This window comes from Schistocerca gregaria, unplaced genomic scaffold, assembly GCF_023897955.1.
Source record: "Schistocerca gregaria isolate iqSchGreg1 unplaced genomic scaffold, iqSchGreg1.2 ptg000066l, whole genome shotgun sequence".
In the NCBI taxonomy this organism is placed as follows: Eukaryota; Metazoa; Arthropoda; class Insecta; order Orthoptera; family Acrididae; genus Schistocerca; species Schistocerca gregaria.
In genome coordinates, this window is record NW_026061707.1 from 15,034,453 (window position 1) to 15,052,344 (window position 17,892).

Below are 17,892 nucleotides of genomic sequence, written 5' to 3' on the forward strand. Positions count from 1 at the left end.
TTCAAAGATAAAGGTAAAAAACTTTTTCAAGCTAAGTACATTAATTTATCATAACGGAACCGTGGTAATGTTCCACGAACCCAAATAAAACCAAAAGATATAATAGCAAGCTTAATAAAAAATATAAAAGAATAAAAATCACCACCCAAAAAAATTAAAGCCAATAACATTCTTATGAAGACAATTCTAGTATATTCAGCTAAAAAAATTAAAGTAAAACCACCCGCACCATACTCAATATTAAATCCTGAAACTAACTCAGATTCCCCTTCAGCAAAATCAAAAGGAGTACGATTAGTTTCAGCTAAGCAAGAAGCAAAACAAGCTAAAGCTAAAGGAAAAGAAATAATAATAAATCAACAATAAAGCTGATAGTTTATAAAATCAAACATATTAAAACTACCAATTAAAATAATTAAAGACAATAAAATTAAAGCTAAACTAACTTCATAAGAAATTGTTTGAGCAACAGAACGAAGAGAACCTAATAATGAATAATTTGAATTAGAAGATCAACCAGCAATTATAACAGTATAAACACCTAATCTAGTACAACATAAAAAAAATAAAAATCCATAAGAAAAAGAACACATATAAGTTAAATAAGGAAAAATTACTCAAACGGCTAAAGAAATCATTAAATTAAAAACAGGGGAAAAATAATAAAGTAGGTAATTAGATATAATAGGAATTGGCTGCTCCTTACAAATTAACTTAATAGCATCTCTAAATGGCTGAGGAATTCCAACAAAACCTACCTTATTTGGACCCTTTCGAATCTGAATATAACCTAAAACCTTACGCTCTAATAAACTTAAAAAGGCAACACTAATTAAAACACAAATAACCAATAAAAGAAAATTCAAAATAAATATAAATAAATCATAAAGTATCAATACTATTTGTAGAAAAAATCTACATAAATGAATTCTAAATTCAACACATTAATCTGTCAAAATAGTAAATAAATTAATATTAATCAATATTACAAAAAATATTTTAACCATATGGTCCTTTCGTACTAATATGGATTAACAATCTTAGGATGGAAACCGACCTGGCTCACGCCGGTCTGAACTCAGATCATGTAAGAATTTAAAGGTCGAACAGACCTAATCATTGGGCTCCTGCACCCAAAATTTTTCTTAATCCAACATCGAGGTCGCAATCTGCTTTGTCGATATGAGCTCTCAAAAACAATTACGCTGTTATCCCTAAGGTAACTTAATCTTATGATCATAAATTATGGATCAAAATAACAAATATAAATAAATGATATAATAATGAAGAGTTTATCTATTCTTCATGTCACCCCAACAAAACATCATCATTAAATATAGAAAGACAAACAAAAAACTATATAAAAGTAAAACGTCAAGCTCTATAGGGTCTTCTCGTCCTAAAGAAGAATTTAAGCCTTTTGACTCAAAAGTTAAATTCAAAAATTTATTAAGAGACAGTTGATTTCTCATCAAGCCATTCATTCCAGCCACTAATTAAGAGACTAATGATTATGCTACCTTTGCACGGTCAAAATACCGCGGCTCTTTAAAAATACGCTCAATGAGCAGGCCAGACCTCAAAATATAAACAAGAGGACATGTTTTTGATAAACAGGCGGAAATCAATTTTGCCTAGTTCCTTATAATAAGTTCACAAGGTAAAAATTTCATACAAATAAATATACTAATTCTATCATTATTACAAAAATTTTAAAATTAAATTAATAATCTTAATAAAAAACCTAAAATATTTATAAAATCAAAATAAAAAATAATGAACTAAAACGTAATCTTAAAGATAGCTGGTTTAAAGCTTACTATTATATTTCTATAAAATAAATTATAGGTTATTAACTTCAAAGCTTATCCCTTAAAGAATAAATAAGTTAATATTTTTACTTAAAAAATTAAATAAAAACAAATAACTTTAAAAAATTAAATTTTTTCTTAAGAAACTAGATATCTTGGGAAACGATTAACATCTCATTTCTATAAATAATTTAATAATAATTATGATACATTAACTATAAATTATTTATAAATCAACCCAAATCGAGACAAGTAAAATAAATACTAAAATTTTGATAAACCCTGATACAAAAGGTACAATAAATAAAATCTACTTAAAAAAATTTAAAATAATATTTCATAAAACACTTACATTACCAATAAACTATAATTTAAAAAATCAATTCTATAAAATATACTAAGACAAAAATACAATAAAATTATTTATATTAAATAATTAAATAAACAAAAAATAAATATAATAAAATAAATAATCAAGATATCCTGATTTGCACAGAAAAATTTTCAGTGTAAATGAAACACTTTACTAATAAGTTATATCTTGAAACTCTTCCTGGATACACTTTCCAGTACATCTACTATGTTACGACTTATCTCATCTAAATTGAAGTTACTTTAAAATAAAATAGAATAATCAATAATGAGAGCGACGGGCGATGTGTACACATCTCAGAGCCAATATCAGTTAAATTAAATAAATTAAATTACTATCAAATCCACCTTCATTAACAGTATTTCACTATCAAATCCGTTATAAACAAAAATCTATTGTAACCCACCTCCTCTTAACTATAAGCTGCACCTTGACCTGAAATATTTTATAATTATAAATCTTGAGAATTATAACTCTAAAAAGATTCTCTGATAACGGAGATATACAAACAAATAAATTAAGTAGAGTAAATCGTGTATTATCAATCATGGGGTAGGTTCCTCTGAATGGAATGAGATACCGCCAAATTCTTTGGGTTTAAAGACCTTAACTAATAGTACCCTGGTAAATATAATTAACATTTAAAATAATAGGGTATCTAATCCTAGTTTATTATTTAAATTTCACAGATTCATAAAAAGGGCCACAAATAAATTTTAACATTTCACCTTACAAATTTATATTTCAACCCTAATAATATAAACAACTGTTTTAACCAATAATATTCACTTGTATCAATCGTATAACCACGGCTGCTGGCACGAATTATGCCGATACTAAATCAATTGCTAAATCCAAAATCACTTCATAATTAAATCAAATTACTGCAAAAAGAACATTTAGTCTAACAAAACTTACATATAATACAAAGAAAAAGTGAATAAACAAGCAAGAATAAAACTTTTAAAAATAAAAAATAAGAAAATTTAAAATCTATTAATTCGGGAAAAAATAAAAGATTCAAATATTTAAAGAAAAAAAAAGAAAAAACCACAAACATTAACAAAAAAAAAGAAATGCCCATGTATGACCACAACAACTTCTCTATTATATATAATTAAAGATTAATATGGAACATGTATAGCAATAAATGTATTATATTCTTTCTTATTTAATCTTTCTTTTCACTAATAAATAAAGAAAGATTAAATAATATAATAAATATATTTTATACAATTATGTAATTTAATATAATCTGTTATTAATATGAATTCTTTTTTTATATTAAGTTAACTTTCATATATATTAGTTAAATAATCTAATTATAGATAATTTACATAATTATATTGATATAATTAATATAATTATTTTATTAATTATAATATTTTATATTTAAATTAATAATTTTATTTATTATATCCAATTATAATAATATTAAATATTAAATTACATATTATTATATATATTATATTATAATAACCTATTTTAAGCTAAAAACATAAGTAGCTATAATCCTAGGTAAATAATTGCATTAAAATAATCAATTGATAATGGTAAGATGAACTTATAATACTTTAATTTCAATTAAAATTAATATATTAATATAAATTATTTATTATATATATATATTAAAAAAATAAAATGAGCAGGATAAATTAATCCTAATTAAACAAAATAATACATAAAAGAATTTCAAAAAAAACTTTCGATTTATATATTACATAAATGAAGTGCCTGATTAAAGGGTTACCTTGATAGGGTAAATAAAGTAAATAAAATTACCTTCATTAAAATTACATAAGATAGAATTAAACTACCTCCTTTAGTATCAAAAACTAACGTGCATCATACACCTTAATGTAAAAAGGTAAGCTAAACAAGCTAATGTGTTCAAACCCCATTTATAGAGGTATCAATCCTCTCCTTTTTAATGACCAACAACTCTACAAAACTTCTCTTCCTATCAACATTAATGATAGGAACGATCCTGTCCATTTCATCAAATTCCTGATTTGGGGTTTGAATAGGACTTGAGATCAACTTACTTTCATTTATTCCGCTCCTAACAAGAAATAAAAATATAATAATAAATGAATCATCAATTAAATATTTTATTGTCCAAGCAATAGCATCGACAATATTATTATTTTCAATTTTGCTGATTCAAATAAAATATCCCATGGGATGGGAAACAGAATTTATCCCATCAATAATAATTAGATCTAGACTATTATTAAAGATTGGAGCTGCACCTTTCCATTTCTGATTTCCGGAAGTTATAGGAGCATCAAGATGAAATAATTGTTTAACATTAATAACATGACAAAAAATCGCCCCAATAATGGTCTTATCTTATTGTATTCAATTAAGAACTTTTATTTGAACAATTATTATCTTAAGAATTATTATTGGGGCAATAGGAGGTTTAAATCAAACATCCTTACGACAACTTTTAGCATATTCATCAATCAGACATCTAGGTTGAATAATTAGATCATTAACAGTCAGAGAAAACATCTGAGAACTATACTTCATTATTTACTCACTATTAAGATTAATTATAGTTTTATTATTTAAGCAAATAAATTTATTTTTCATAAATCAAATTTATTCAGCCAGAAATATAAAAACCGAAATTAAATTCATAATATTCTTATCTTTATTATCTTTAGGTGGACTACCACCATTCCTTGGATTCTTACCAAAATGAATTGTAATACAATCATTAATAGAAAACAATATAACAACTATTATAACTATTATAGTTGTATTAACTACAATTACACTCTACTACTATATACGTATTAGATTCTCAGCTCTAATTATATCATACACAGAAAATTCGTGATCTATAAAGATAAAGTCCCAAAAATCAAGAATCATTCTTCCTATAACAGTAATAATTTCAACAATAGGATTGATTTCAACATCAACCTTAATTTCATTATACTAAGGACTTAAGTTAATCAAACTAATAACCTTCAAAGTTATAATTAAAAGAATAATCTTTTAGGCCTTAGTAAAATTTTACACCTCTAGAATTGCAGTCTAGAATCATAATTGAATATAAGACCTAAATATGATAAGAGAGAAAACATCTCATAAGTAGATTTACAATCTACCACCTAAAATTCAGCCATCTTACCGCAAAAATGATTATTCTCAACAAACCATAAGGACATTGGTACTTTATACTTCATATTTGGAGCATGAGCAGGAATAGTAGGAACATCAATAAGAATACTTATTCGTGCTGAACTTGGCCAACCCGGATCTCTAATTGGGGATGACCAGATTTATAATGTTATTATTACAGCTCACGCATTCGTAATAATTTTCTTTATAGTAATACCTATTATAATTGGTGGATTTGGTAATTGACTTGTTCCACTAATAATTGGTGCACCAGATATAGCATTTCCACGAATAAATAATATAAGTTTTTGATTACTACCACCTTCACTAACCCTTCTTCTTACATCTTCTATAGTAGATAATGGTGCTGGTACAGGATGAACAGTTTACCCTCCTCTAGCAGGAGCTATTGCACACGGGGGTGCATCTGTAGATCTAGCTATTTTTTCACTGCACTTAGCAGGTGTATCATCTATTCTTGGTGCAGTGAATTTCATTACAACAGCAATTAATATACGATCAGAAAGTATAACTTTAGATCAAACACCTTTATTTGTATGATCTGTAGCTATTACAGCATTACTTCTCCTTCTTTCACTTCCAGTTTTAGCAGGAGCTATTACTATATTATTAACAGATCGAAATTTAAATACATCATTCTTTGACCCTGCAGGAGGGGGTGACCCACATCTATTTTGATTCTTTGGACACCCAGAAGTTTATATTTTAATTCTACCGGGGTTCGGAATTATTTCACATATTGTATGTCAAGAAAGAGGAAAAATTGAATCATTTGGAACATTAGGTATAATTTATGCTATACTATCAATTGGAGTAATAGGATTTATTGTATGAGCACATCATATATTTACAGTAGGAATGGATGTTGACACACGAGCATATTTTACATCAGCAACAATAATTATTGCTGTACCTACAGGAATTAAGGTATTTAGATGATTAGCTACATTATATGGAACTAAATTCAAGTTCAATCCACCATTATTATGAGCTCTAGGATTTATTTTCCTATTTACAATTGGTGGATTAACAGGATTAGTATTAGCAAATTCATCACTTGATATTGTATTACATGATACATATTATGTAGTAGCCCACTTTCATTATGTATTATCTATAGGAGCAGTATTTGCAATTATAGGAGGTGTCATTCAATGATATCCACTATTTACAGGATTAACTATAAATAATACATGATTAAAAATCCAATTTACAATTATATTCATTGGAGTAAATTTAACATTCTTTCCTCAACACTTCCTAGGATTAGCAGGAATACCTCGACGATACTCTGACTACCCAGACGCATATACATCATGAAACGTAGTATCAAGAATTGGGTCTACAATTTCTATTGTAGGAATCATTATATTCATTGTAATTATATGAGAAAGAATGATTACAAACCGAGCAATTATATTTAGAGCTAACATAAGAAGATCAACAGAATGACTACAAAATAACCCTCCTGCAGAACATAGTTACTCAGAATTACCATTAACCTCTAGATTCTAATATGGCAGATTAGTGCAGTAGATTTAAGCTCTACAAATAAAGGTTTGACCTTTTATTAGAAAATATTTATTAATGGCAACATGATCAAATTTATCTCTTCAAGATGGAGCTTCACCATTAATGGAGCAATTATCATTCTTTCATGATCATACTATGGTCGTATTATTATTAATTACAGTAATTGTAGGTTATGCCCTAAGTTATATATTATTTATTGCCTATACTAACCGTAATATACTTCATGGACATTTAATTGAAACAATCTGAACAGCTTTACCAGCAATTACATTAATTTTTATTGCCCTTCCATCATTACGACTATTATATTTACTTGATGATTCAGTAGATGCAATAATTACAATTAAAACCATTGGACGACAATGATATTGAAGATATGAATATTCAGATTTCATAGACGTAGAATTTGACACTTATATAACACCAGAACAAGACCTAGAAAATGATGGATTCCGACTACTAGATGTAGATAACCGAACAATCCTACCAATAAATACAGAAGTACGAGTATTAACAAGAGCATCAGATGTTCTACACTCATGAGCAGTTCCTGCATTAGGGGTTAAAATTGATGCAACGCCAGGTCGGTTAAATCAAGGAACATTCACAATAAATCGACCTGGATTATTCTTTGGACAATGCTCAGAAATCTGTGGAGCAAACCACAGATTTATACCAATTGTAATTGAAAGAACTTCAGTAAATTTATTTATTAAGTGATTATCTAAGATAATTTAAGGAGTTAGTTAAAATAAATAACATTAGAGTGTCAATCTAAAGTAACTAAAAAAAATTAGTACACCTTGAAATTCATCAGATGACTGAAAGTAAGTAATGGTCTCTTAAACCAAATAATAGTAAATTAACGACTACTTCTGATGGGGAAATTATATCCAAATCCCTCAAATATCCCCTCTTATATGATTCTCACTATTCATTATATTTTCAGCTACATTAATCTTGTTTAATCAAATAAACTTCTTCTCATTTAAACCTAACCTTATTAAAAGAGCAGAAAAAGGAACAATTGAAATAAAAAACTTAAATTGAAAATGATAACAAATCTATTCTCAACATTTGACCCATCAACTAACATCTTTAATTTATCATTAAATTGAACTAGAACATTTCTAGGACTATTATTAATCCCATCACTATTTTGACTTACACCATCACGAATTAACATTATCTGAAATAAACTAAATTTAACCTTACATAATGAATTTAAAACACTTCTTGGACCAAAATCATTTAATGGAACAACATTCATTTTCATCTCAATTTTTATTATAATATTATTTAACAATTTCATAGGATTATTCCCTTATATTTTTACTAGAACAAGACATTTAGCATTAACATTTGCAATTGCCCTACATATATGGCTAAGATTTATATTATTTGGATGAATTAACCATACTAATCATATATTTACACACCTTGTACCACAAGGTACACCGCCTGCATTAATATCATTTATAGTACTAATTGAAACAATTAGTAATGTTATTCGACCAGGTACATTAGCAGTACGGTTGGCAGCAAATATAATTGCAGGACACTTATTATTAACCTTATTAGGAAACACAGGACCATCTATAGCAATAAACTTAATCTCATTACTAATTAATGGACAAATACTTCTATTAATTCTAGAATCAGCAGTAGCAATAATTCAAGCCTATGTTTTCTCAATTCTAAGAACTCTATATTCTAGAGAAGTATATTAAAACTATGTTAACAACTCACTCAAACCACCCATTCCACTTAGTAGACTATAGACCTTGACCATTAACAGGAGCAATTGGAGCAATAGTCCTAGTATAAGGACTAGCAAAATGATTCCACCTATTTAATATTAACTTATTCATAATTGGATTTGGAAATACCCTACTAACTATAATTCAATGATGACGAGATGTAGTACGAGAAGGAACATATGAAGGATTACATACAGGATTTGTATCAATTGGATTACGATGAGGAATAATTTTATTTATTGCATCAGAGGTATTATTTTTCGTTTCTTTTTTTTGAGCATTCTTTAGAAGAAGATTAGCACCAACAATTGAACTAGGAATACTATGACCTCCAATAGGAATTCAACCCTTTAACGCTATACAAATTCCATTACTTAATACAGCTATTCTTTTATCATCAGGAGTAACAGTAACATGAGCACATCATAGTTTAATGGAATCTAATCATACTCAAGCACTACAAGGATTATTCTTCACAGTGTTATTAGGACTATACTTTACAATACTTCAAGCATATGAATATTGAGAAGCACCTTTTACCATTGCAGATGCAGTTTATGGATCAACATTCTTTGTTGCAACAGGATTCCATGGTTTACACGTAATTATTGGAACAATCTTTTTATCAACATGTCTACTTCGACACTCAATAAATCAATTTTCACCAAGACATCACTTTGGATTTGAAGCAGCAGCATGATACTGACACTTCGTAGACGTAGTATGATTATTCTTATATATCTCTATTTATTGATGAGGTAGATAATGGTTTTTCTAGTATAAATAGTACATTTGACTTCCAATCAGAAAGCTTGATATAAATCAAGAAAAACAATTCTAATTCTATCAACAAGAGTTTTCATTAGATTTATTATTCCAATAATTGTTATAATCCTGGCAACAACATTATCAAAAAAATTAATTAATGATCGAGAAAAAAGATCACCATTTGAATGTGGGTTTGATCCAAAAAGATCAGCACGAATACCATTCTCAATACGATTCTTCCTAATAGCAGTAATCTTTTTAATTTTTGATGTAGAAATTGCACTAATTCTACCAATTGTAATTATTTTTAAAACTTCAGACATTATAATCTGAACAGTATCAACAATATTTTTTATTCTAGTTCTATTAGGAGGACTATACCATGAATGAAACCAAGGAGCATTACAATGAGCAGAATAAAGGGTTGTAGTTAAATATAACATTTGGGTTGCATTCAAAAAGTATTGATATTATCAATCAACCTTAAATAGAATAAGAAGCGAAATATTGCAGTCAGTTTCGACCTGGAAGATTGGTATGTACTACCCTTATTCTTATTAATTGAAGCCAAAAAGAGGCGTATTACTGTTAATAATATAATTGAACTATAATAGTTCCAATTAAGGAAATGTAAAGCCAATATGAAAGCTGCTAACTTTTTATATTAGCGGTTAAACTCCGTTAACATTTCTAAAATTTATATAGTTTAAATAAAACATTACATTTTCACTGTAAAAATAATATATCTATATTTATAAATACTTAAAAGTAAAAATACTTCCTTAACATCTTCAGTGTCACGCTCTAATTATAAGCTATTTAAGTAAACGAAAAACAATATTACCAAAATAAATATTCAAAAAATAAAAGTTAAAAGATAAATCTTGAAATTAGAATCATATCAACCTTGAATATAACCAATTAAATAAATAAATAATCTATATAAACCTTGACCACCAAGTAATTCACCTCAACCATAATCAAATGACTTAGATGAATAATAACCTATTTTTAAAGGAATATATCTAATAAACTTAGTTGAAAGAAAAGGTATAAATCATATAGAACCAGCAAATCTAACAAAAGAAAGTATACTTAAAGAAAATAAATTATGAGAAAAATCAAAATTAGAAATAAGATAACCTAAATAAGCACCTAAAATAACAACTGTAATAGTTAAAAACTTTAAATAATAAGGTAAAGCAATCACATGAGGAATAGGAAAAATTAATCAAGATAAAAGACTACCACCAAAAACAGCAACAAACAATAGACCAATTATTCCAAATGAAAAATAATAACCCTTATCATCAAAAGAAAATCTAGAATAAAAATTGTTATCACCAGATATTGAATAATAAAACAAACGAAAAGAATAAGAAGCAGTTAAACCAGTAGAAAAAAAATAAAGAAAAAAAATTAAACAATTAATTCATCTTAAACAAACCATCTCAAGAATTAAATCCTTTGAATAAAATCCCGCTAAAAAAGGTATTCCACACAAAGATAAACTAGAAACATTAAAACAAACTGAAGTTAAAGGTATGAAATTAACAATTGATCCTATAAAACGAATATCCTGAGAATCCTTCAAATTATGAATTATTGAACCTGCACATATAAATAATAATGCCTTAAATAAAGCATGAGCCAATAAATGAAAAAATGCAAGCTTTGGATAACCTATAGCCAAAATTCTTATTATTAAACCAAGTTGTCTTAAAGTAGAAAGAGCAATAATCTTCTTTAAATCAAACTCAAAATTAGCGCCCAATCCAGCCATAAATATAGTTATACAACAAATTAAAAGTAAAAATCAACCACAATTATAAGTATCCAATATTGGTCTAAAACGAATTAATAAATAAACACCAGCAGTAACAAGAGTAGAAGAATGAACTAAAGCAGAAACAGGAGTAGGAGCTGCTATAGCAGCAGGAAGTCATGAAGAGAAAGGAATCTGAGCTCTCTTAGTTATAGCTGCTAAAACAATTAATATAGTAATGAGCTTTATTTCAAAAGAATTAGAAATAAAATCATAATAATAAATATAATTTCAACCACCAAAATTTAACATTCATGCAATAGAAATTAAAATAGCAACATCACCAATACGATTAGAAAGTGCAGTTAATATACCAGCACTATAAGATTTTACATTTTGATAATAAATAACTAAACAATAAGAAACTAAACCTAAACCATCTCAACCTAATAAAATTCTAATTAAATTAGGACTAATAATTAAAAAACCTATAGAGAGAATAAATATTAAAACAATAATAATAAAACGATTTATATTCTTTTCACCAGATATATAATCCTCTCTATAATAAATAACCAAAGAAGAAATATATATAACAAAAGATATAAAAATAAGAGATATTCAATCCAAAATTAAAGTTATAACAACTATAGAACCATTTAAATTGAAAAGCTGTCACTCAACAAAAACTCTATAATCAATTATTAAATAATAAATACCTAAAATAAAAATTATAGTTCTCGAAATAAACAAAGAAAAAAAACTCAAAGAACAAATAGAAAATAAATTCACGGCCTAAGATGAAAAACTTCATATCATTGATTCCACAAAACAATATTTTTAATTAAAATACTTAAGCAAACTAAACAAAGAAATATTCATCCTTTAAACAGAGAATATTTAAAGGCAATCAATGTAAAAGTAAAAGATGATATTCACGAAAATAACCAAGAGAACAAGTATAAACACCAGAATAATAATTCCCATGCTGAGAATAAGAATATATATACAAAGTATAAACAGCTCTAAAAAAAGATAAAAAAATCAAAGCAAAGAATCTAAAAGAAGATCAAGATATAATTCTATTTAATAATCTAATTTCACCTACCAAATTTAAAGAAGGAGGAGCAGCCATATTTGATGATCTTAAAAGAAATCATCATAAAGCCATTCTTGGCATCAAATTAATTATACCCTTGTTAATTAATAATCTTCGTCTACCTAAACGTTCATAAATAATATTAGATAAACAAAATAAACCAGAAGAACATAAACCATGACCAACCATTAGAGAAAGAGAACCTACACAACCTCATCAATTCATAGTCATCAATCCACCAATAACCATTCTTATATGAGCAACAGAAGAATATGCAATTAAAGACTTTAAATCAACCTGACGAAAACAAAGAAATCTTACAATAACACCCCCAGATAAACCTAAAGACAATCAAAAATAATTAAACTTTTAACGCAAATAAGAAATAACCTTTATAACACGAAAAATACCATAACCACCTAACTTTAATAAAACACCAGCAAGAATTATTCTACCTGAAATAGGGGCCTCTACATGAGCCTTAGGAAGTCATAAATGAACCAAAAACATAGGTATCTTAACTAAAAAAGCCAAAATTATAAATACATAAAACATAAAATAATAAGTACCAAAATCAACCAATAAAGGAAAATATAAAGTATTAGAAAAATCATAAACCTTAAATAAAACTAATAATAAAGGTAATCTAGCAACCAAAGTATAAAAAATTAAATAAACACCAGCCTGCAAACGCTCAGGTTGATAACCCCAACCCAAAATTAAAAGTAAAGTAGGAACTAATCTAGCCTCAAAAAAAATATAAAAAGAAAGAAGACTTAATCTAGCAAATGAACAATAAAGCATAATTATTAAAATCAAAACCATAAAAACAATAAAGTTAGAATGATATGAACTTAAATAAACTGAACCTCTAGCAGTGATTATTAAAGAACAAATCCAAAAACTAAGTAAAATTAAACTAAAAGAAAAATAATCAATACCAAAATAATATCTAATTATATTCAAATCAGCATATGAATAAACACAAATTATAAAAACAAAACCCGACAGAAACATTAAAGAATGAACCAACCATCAACAATTATTTAATAAACAAAGAGGGATCAAAAAATAGTTATAAATAAATACTTTAACATAAAGATAAACCAAAAGAATTAAAAAAATCATTACCATGAGAACGAATTATTGAAACTAAAATAGAAAGACCTAAAGCACCCTCACAAACAGAAAAAACTAAAAAAATAACAGGAAAAAAATAATCATAATCAAACTCAATAAGAAAAACAATAACTAACATAAATAAAGAAAGAACAATATATTCTAATCTCAAAAGAACCATTAATAAATGTTTACGTTTAGAAGAAAAAACATAAACACCAGCAAAATAAATCAATAAAGAAGTAAAAATAGAGAATATAAACATTAGTTTTAATAGTTTAAAAAAAACGCCGGTCTTGTAAACCGGAAATATGTCCAGCCCCCACTTTTAAAACTTCAGAGGTGGAAAAGCTTCCATCATCGGTCCCCAAAACCGGTATTTTAAATACACTAACCCCTGAAAGGATCAAAATAATAATTATATCATTATCAAATGTAATAAATATTAATTTTATTAAATTAAGACACCCAATATCAATAATGCTTTTTATTATCCTTCAAACCTTCCTAGTTGGATTAATAACAGGAACAATAATAGAAAGATATTGATTATCATATATTTTATTTTTAACATTTCTTGGTGGTATACTAGTATTATTTATTTACATTACAAGAATTGCATCAAAAGAAATATTTCAGCCTAAATCAATTACTATAATTATTACATTAATAATGTGAGTATTTATCATATTAATATTAATTATTCTAGATATATCTATATTTATAGACTTTTTCAAAAACACCGAAACTATAAATATTGATAATTCAATCAATTATCAAGAAAAAACAATGTCTTTAGAAAAATTATATAATAGACCAACATTCACTATTACAATAATAATAATAATTTATTTATTTTTAGCACTACTAGCAGTTGTTAAAATCACCAATATTAATCAGGGACCTATTCGTAAAATAAGATAATTACTAATGAATAAACCCTTACGATTAAGACATCCTTTAATTAAAATTATTAATAACTCTTTAATTGACTTACCTGCCCCAACAAATATTTCATTTTGATGAAATTTTGGATCCCTATTAGGGTTATGTTTGGTAATTCAAATCGTAACTGGACTATTTTTAGCTATACATTATACATCAAATATTGAAATAGCATTCAGTAGTGTAGTACACATCTGCCGAGACGTAAATAATGGTTGAATTATCCGAACCTTACACGCAAATGGAGCATCTATATTTTTTATTTGTATTTCCTTACATGTAGGACGGGGAATTTACTATGGATCTTATATATATATACATACCTGAATAATTGGTACAGTGATTTTATTTTTAGTTATAGCAACAGCATTTATAGGATATGTCTTACCCTGAGGCCAAATATCTTTTTGAGGTACAACAGTAATTACTAATTTTTTATCAGCAATCTCATACTTAGGAACAGATTTAGTCCAATGAGTATGAGGAGGATTCGCTGTTGATAATGCAACATTAAATCGATTCTTCACATTCCATTTTGTATTACCATTTATTATTGCTGCTATAGCAGCAATTCATTTATTTTTTCTTCACCAAACAGGATCTAATAATCCTCTTGGACTAAATGGAGATATTGAAAAAATCCATTCCATCCATACTTTACCTTTAAGGATTCTATTACATTTGTAATAATAACATCATTATTAATTATACTATGTTTAATTAATCCTTACCTATTAGGAGATCCAGTTAACTTTGTACCTGCCAACCCATTAGTAACACCAGTTCACATTCAACCAGAATGATATTTCCTATTTGCATATGCAATTCTACGATCTATCCCTAATAAGTTAGGAGGTGTTATTGCATTATTTTTATCAATTAGAATCTTAATAATTTTACCAATTTATAATAAAACACCATTCCGAGGCATTCAATTTTACCCTATTAATCAAATTTTATTCTGAATTATAGTAGTTGTTGTATGCTTACTAACGTGAATTGGTAAACGACCTGTTGAAGAACCTTATATTATAACAGGTCAAATCTTAACAATTATTTACTTCACATATTTCTTAATTAATGTCCATGTCGCAAACGCATGAGATAAATTAATTAAGGAATAAAATTAATTAGCTTAGGAAAAGCATATGTTTTGAAAACATAAAATTAGAAGTTTAACTCTTCTATTAACTTTTCTCAAAAAATTTCACTAAACAAATGAGATAAATAAAATCTTTAAACCAACAAAGAAAATAAAAAAATTCAAAGATAAAGGTAAAAAACTTTTTCAAGCTAAGTACATTAATTTATCATAACGGAACCGTGGTAATGTTCCACGAACCCAAATAAAACCAAAAGATATAATAGCAAGCTTAATAAAAAATATAAAAGAATAAAAATCACCGCCCAAAAAAATTAAAGCCAATAACATTCTTATGAAGACAATTCTAGTATATTCAGCTAAAAAAATTAAAGTAAAACCACCCGCACCATACTCAATATTAAATCCTGAAACTAACTCAGATTCCCCTTCAGCAAAATCAAAAGGAGTACGATTAGTTTCAGCTAAGCAAGAAGCAAAACAAGCTAAAGCTAAAGGAAAAGAAATAATAATAAATCAACAATAAAGCTGATAGTTTATAAAATCAAACATATTAAAACTACCAATTAAAATAATTAAAGACAATAAAATTAAAGCTAAACTAACTTCATAAGAAATTGTTTGAGCAACAGAACGAAGAGAACCTAATAATGAATAATTTGAATTAGAAGATCAACCAGCAATTATAACAGTATAAACACCTAATCTAGTACAACATAAAAAAAATAAAAATCCATAAGAAAAAGAACACATATAAGTTAAATAAGGAAAAATTACTCAAACGGCTAAAGAAATCATTAAATTAAAAACAGGGGAAAAATAATAAAGTAGGTAATTAGATATAATAGGAATTGGCTGCTCCTTACAAATTAACTTAATAGCATCTCTAAATGGCTGAGGAATTCCAACAAAACCTACCTTATTTGGACCCTTTCGAATCTGAATATAACCTAAAACCTTACGCTCTAATAAACTTAAAAAGGCAACACTAATTAAAACACAAATAACCAATAAAAGAAAATTCAAAATAAATATAAATAAATCATAAAGTATCAATACTATTTGTAGAAAAAATCTACATAAATGAATTCTAAATTCAACACATTAATCTGTCAAAATAGTAAATAAATTAATATTAAACAATATAACAAAAAATATTTTAACCATATGGTCCTTTCGTACTAATATGGATTAACAATCTTAGGATAGAAACCGACCTGGCTCACGCCGGTCTGAACTCAGATCATGTAAGAATTTAAAGGTCGAATAGACCTAATCATTGGGCTCCTGCACCCAAAATTTTTCTTAATCCAACATCGAGGTCGCAATCTACTTTGTCGATATGAGCTCTCAAAAACAATTACGCTGTTATCCCTAAGGTAACTTAATCTTATGATCATAAATTATGGATCAAAATAACAAACATAAATAAATGATATAATAATGAAGAGTTTATCTATTCTTCATGTCACCCCAACAAAACATCATCATTAAATATAGAAAGACAAACAAAAAACTATATAAAAGTAAAATGTCAAGCTCTATAGGGTCTTCTCGTCCTAAAGAAGAATTTAAGCCTTTTGACTCAAAAGTTAAATTCAAAAATTTATTAAGAGACAGTTGATTTCTCGTCAAGCCATTCATTCCAGCCACTAATTAAGAGACTAATGATTATGCTACCTTTGCACGGTCAAAATACCGCGGCTCTTTAAAAATACGCTCAGTGAGCAGGCCAGACCTCAAAATATAAAAAAGAGGACATGTTTTTGATAAACAGGCGGAAATCAATTTTGCCTAGTTCCTTATAATAAGTTCACAAGGTAAAAATTTCATACAAATAAATATACTAATTCTATCATTATTACAAAAATTTTAAAATTAAATTAATAATCTTAATAAAAAACCTAAAATATTTATAAAATCAAAATAAAAAATAATGAACTAAAACGTAATCTTAAAGATAGCTGGTTTAAAGCTTACTATTATATTTTTATAAAATAAATTATAGGTTATTAACTTCAAAGCTTATCCCTTAAAGAATAAATAAGTTAATATTTTTACTTAAAAAATTAAATAAAAACAAATAACTTTAAAAAATTAAATTTTTTCTTAAGAAACTAGATATCTTGGGAAACGATTAACATCTCATTTCTATAAATAATTTAATAATAATTATGATACATTAACAATAAATTATTTATAAATCAACCCAAATCGAGACAAGTAAAATAAATACTAAAATTTTGATAAACCCTGATACAAAAGGTACAATAAATAAAATCTACTTAAAAAAATTTAAAATAATATTTCATAAAACACTTACATTACCAATAAACTATAATTTAAAAAATCAATTCTATAAAATATACTAAGACAAAAATACAATAAAATTATTTATATTAAATAATTAAATAAACAAAAAATAAATATAATAAAATAAATAATCAAGATATCCTGATTT

General features: G+C 26.5%; 1 long non-coding RNA gene across 1 annotated transcript in view; it reads right to left on the minus strand.

The window, feature by feature from the left end:
- Positions 1 to 961: 961 nt before the first annotated feature.
- The window catches only part of LOC126301319 (uncharacterized), a 173,079-nt gene continuing 156,148 nt past the window's right edge, over positions 962 to 17,892 (minus strand). Inside the window, exon 2 of the long non-coding RNA XR_007553032.1 lies at positions 962 to 1,057. This is a non-coding gene — a long non-coding RNA (uncharacterized LOC126301319). The remainder of the gene's footprint in view (positions 1,058 to 17,892) is intronic.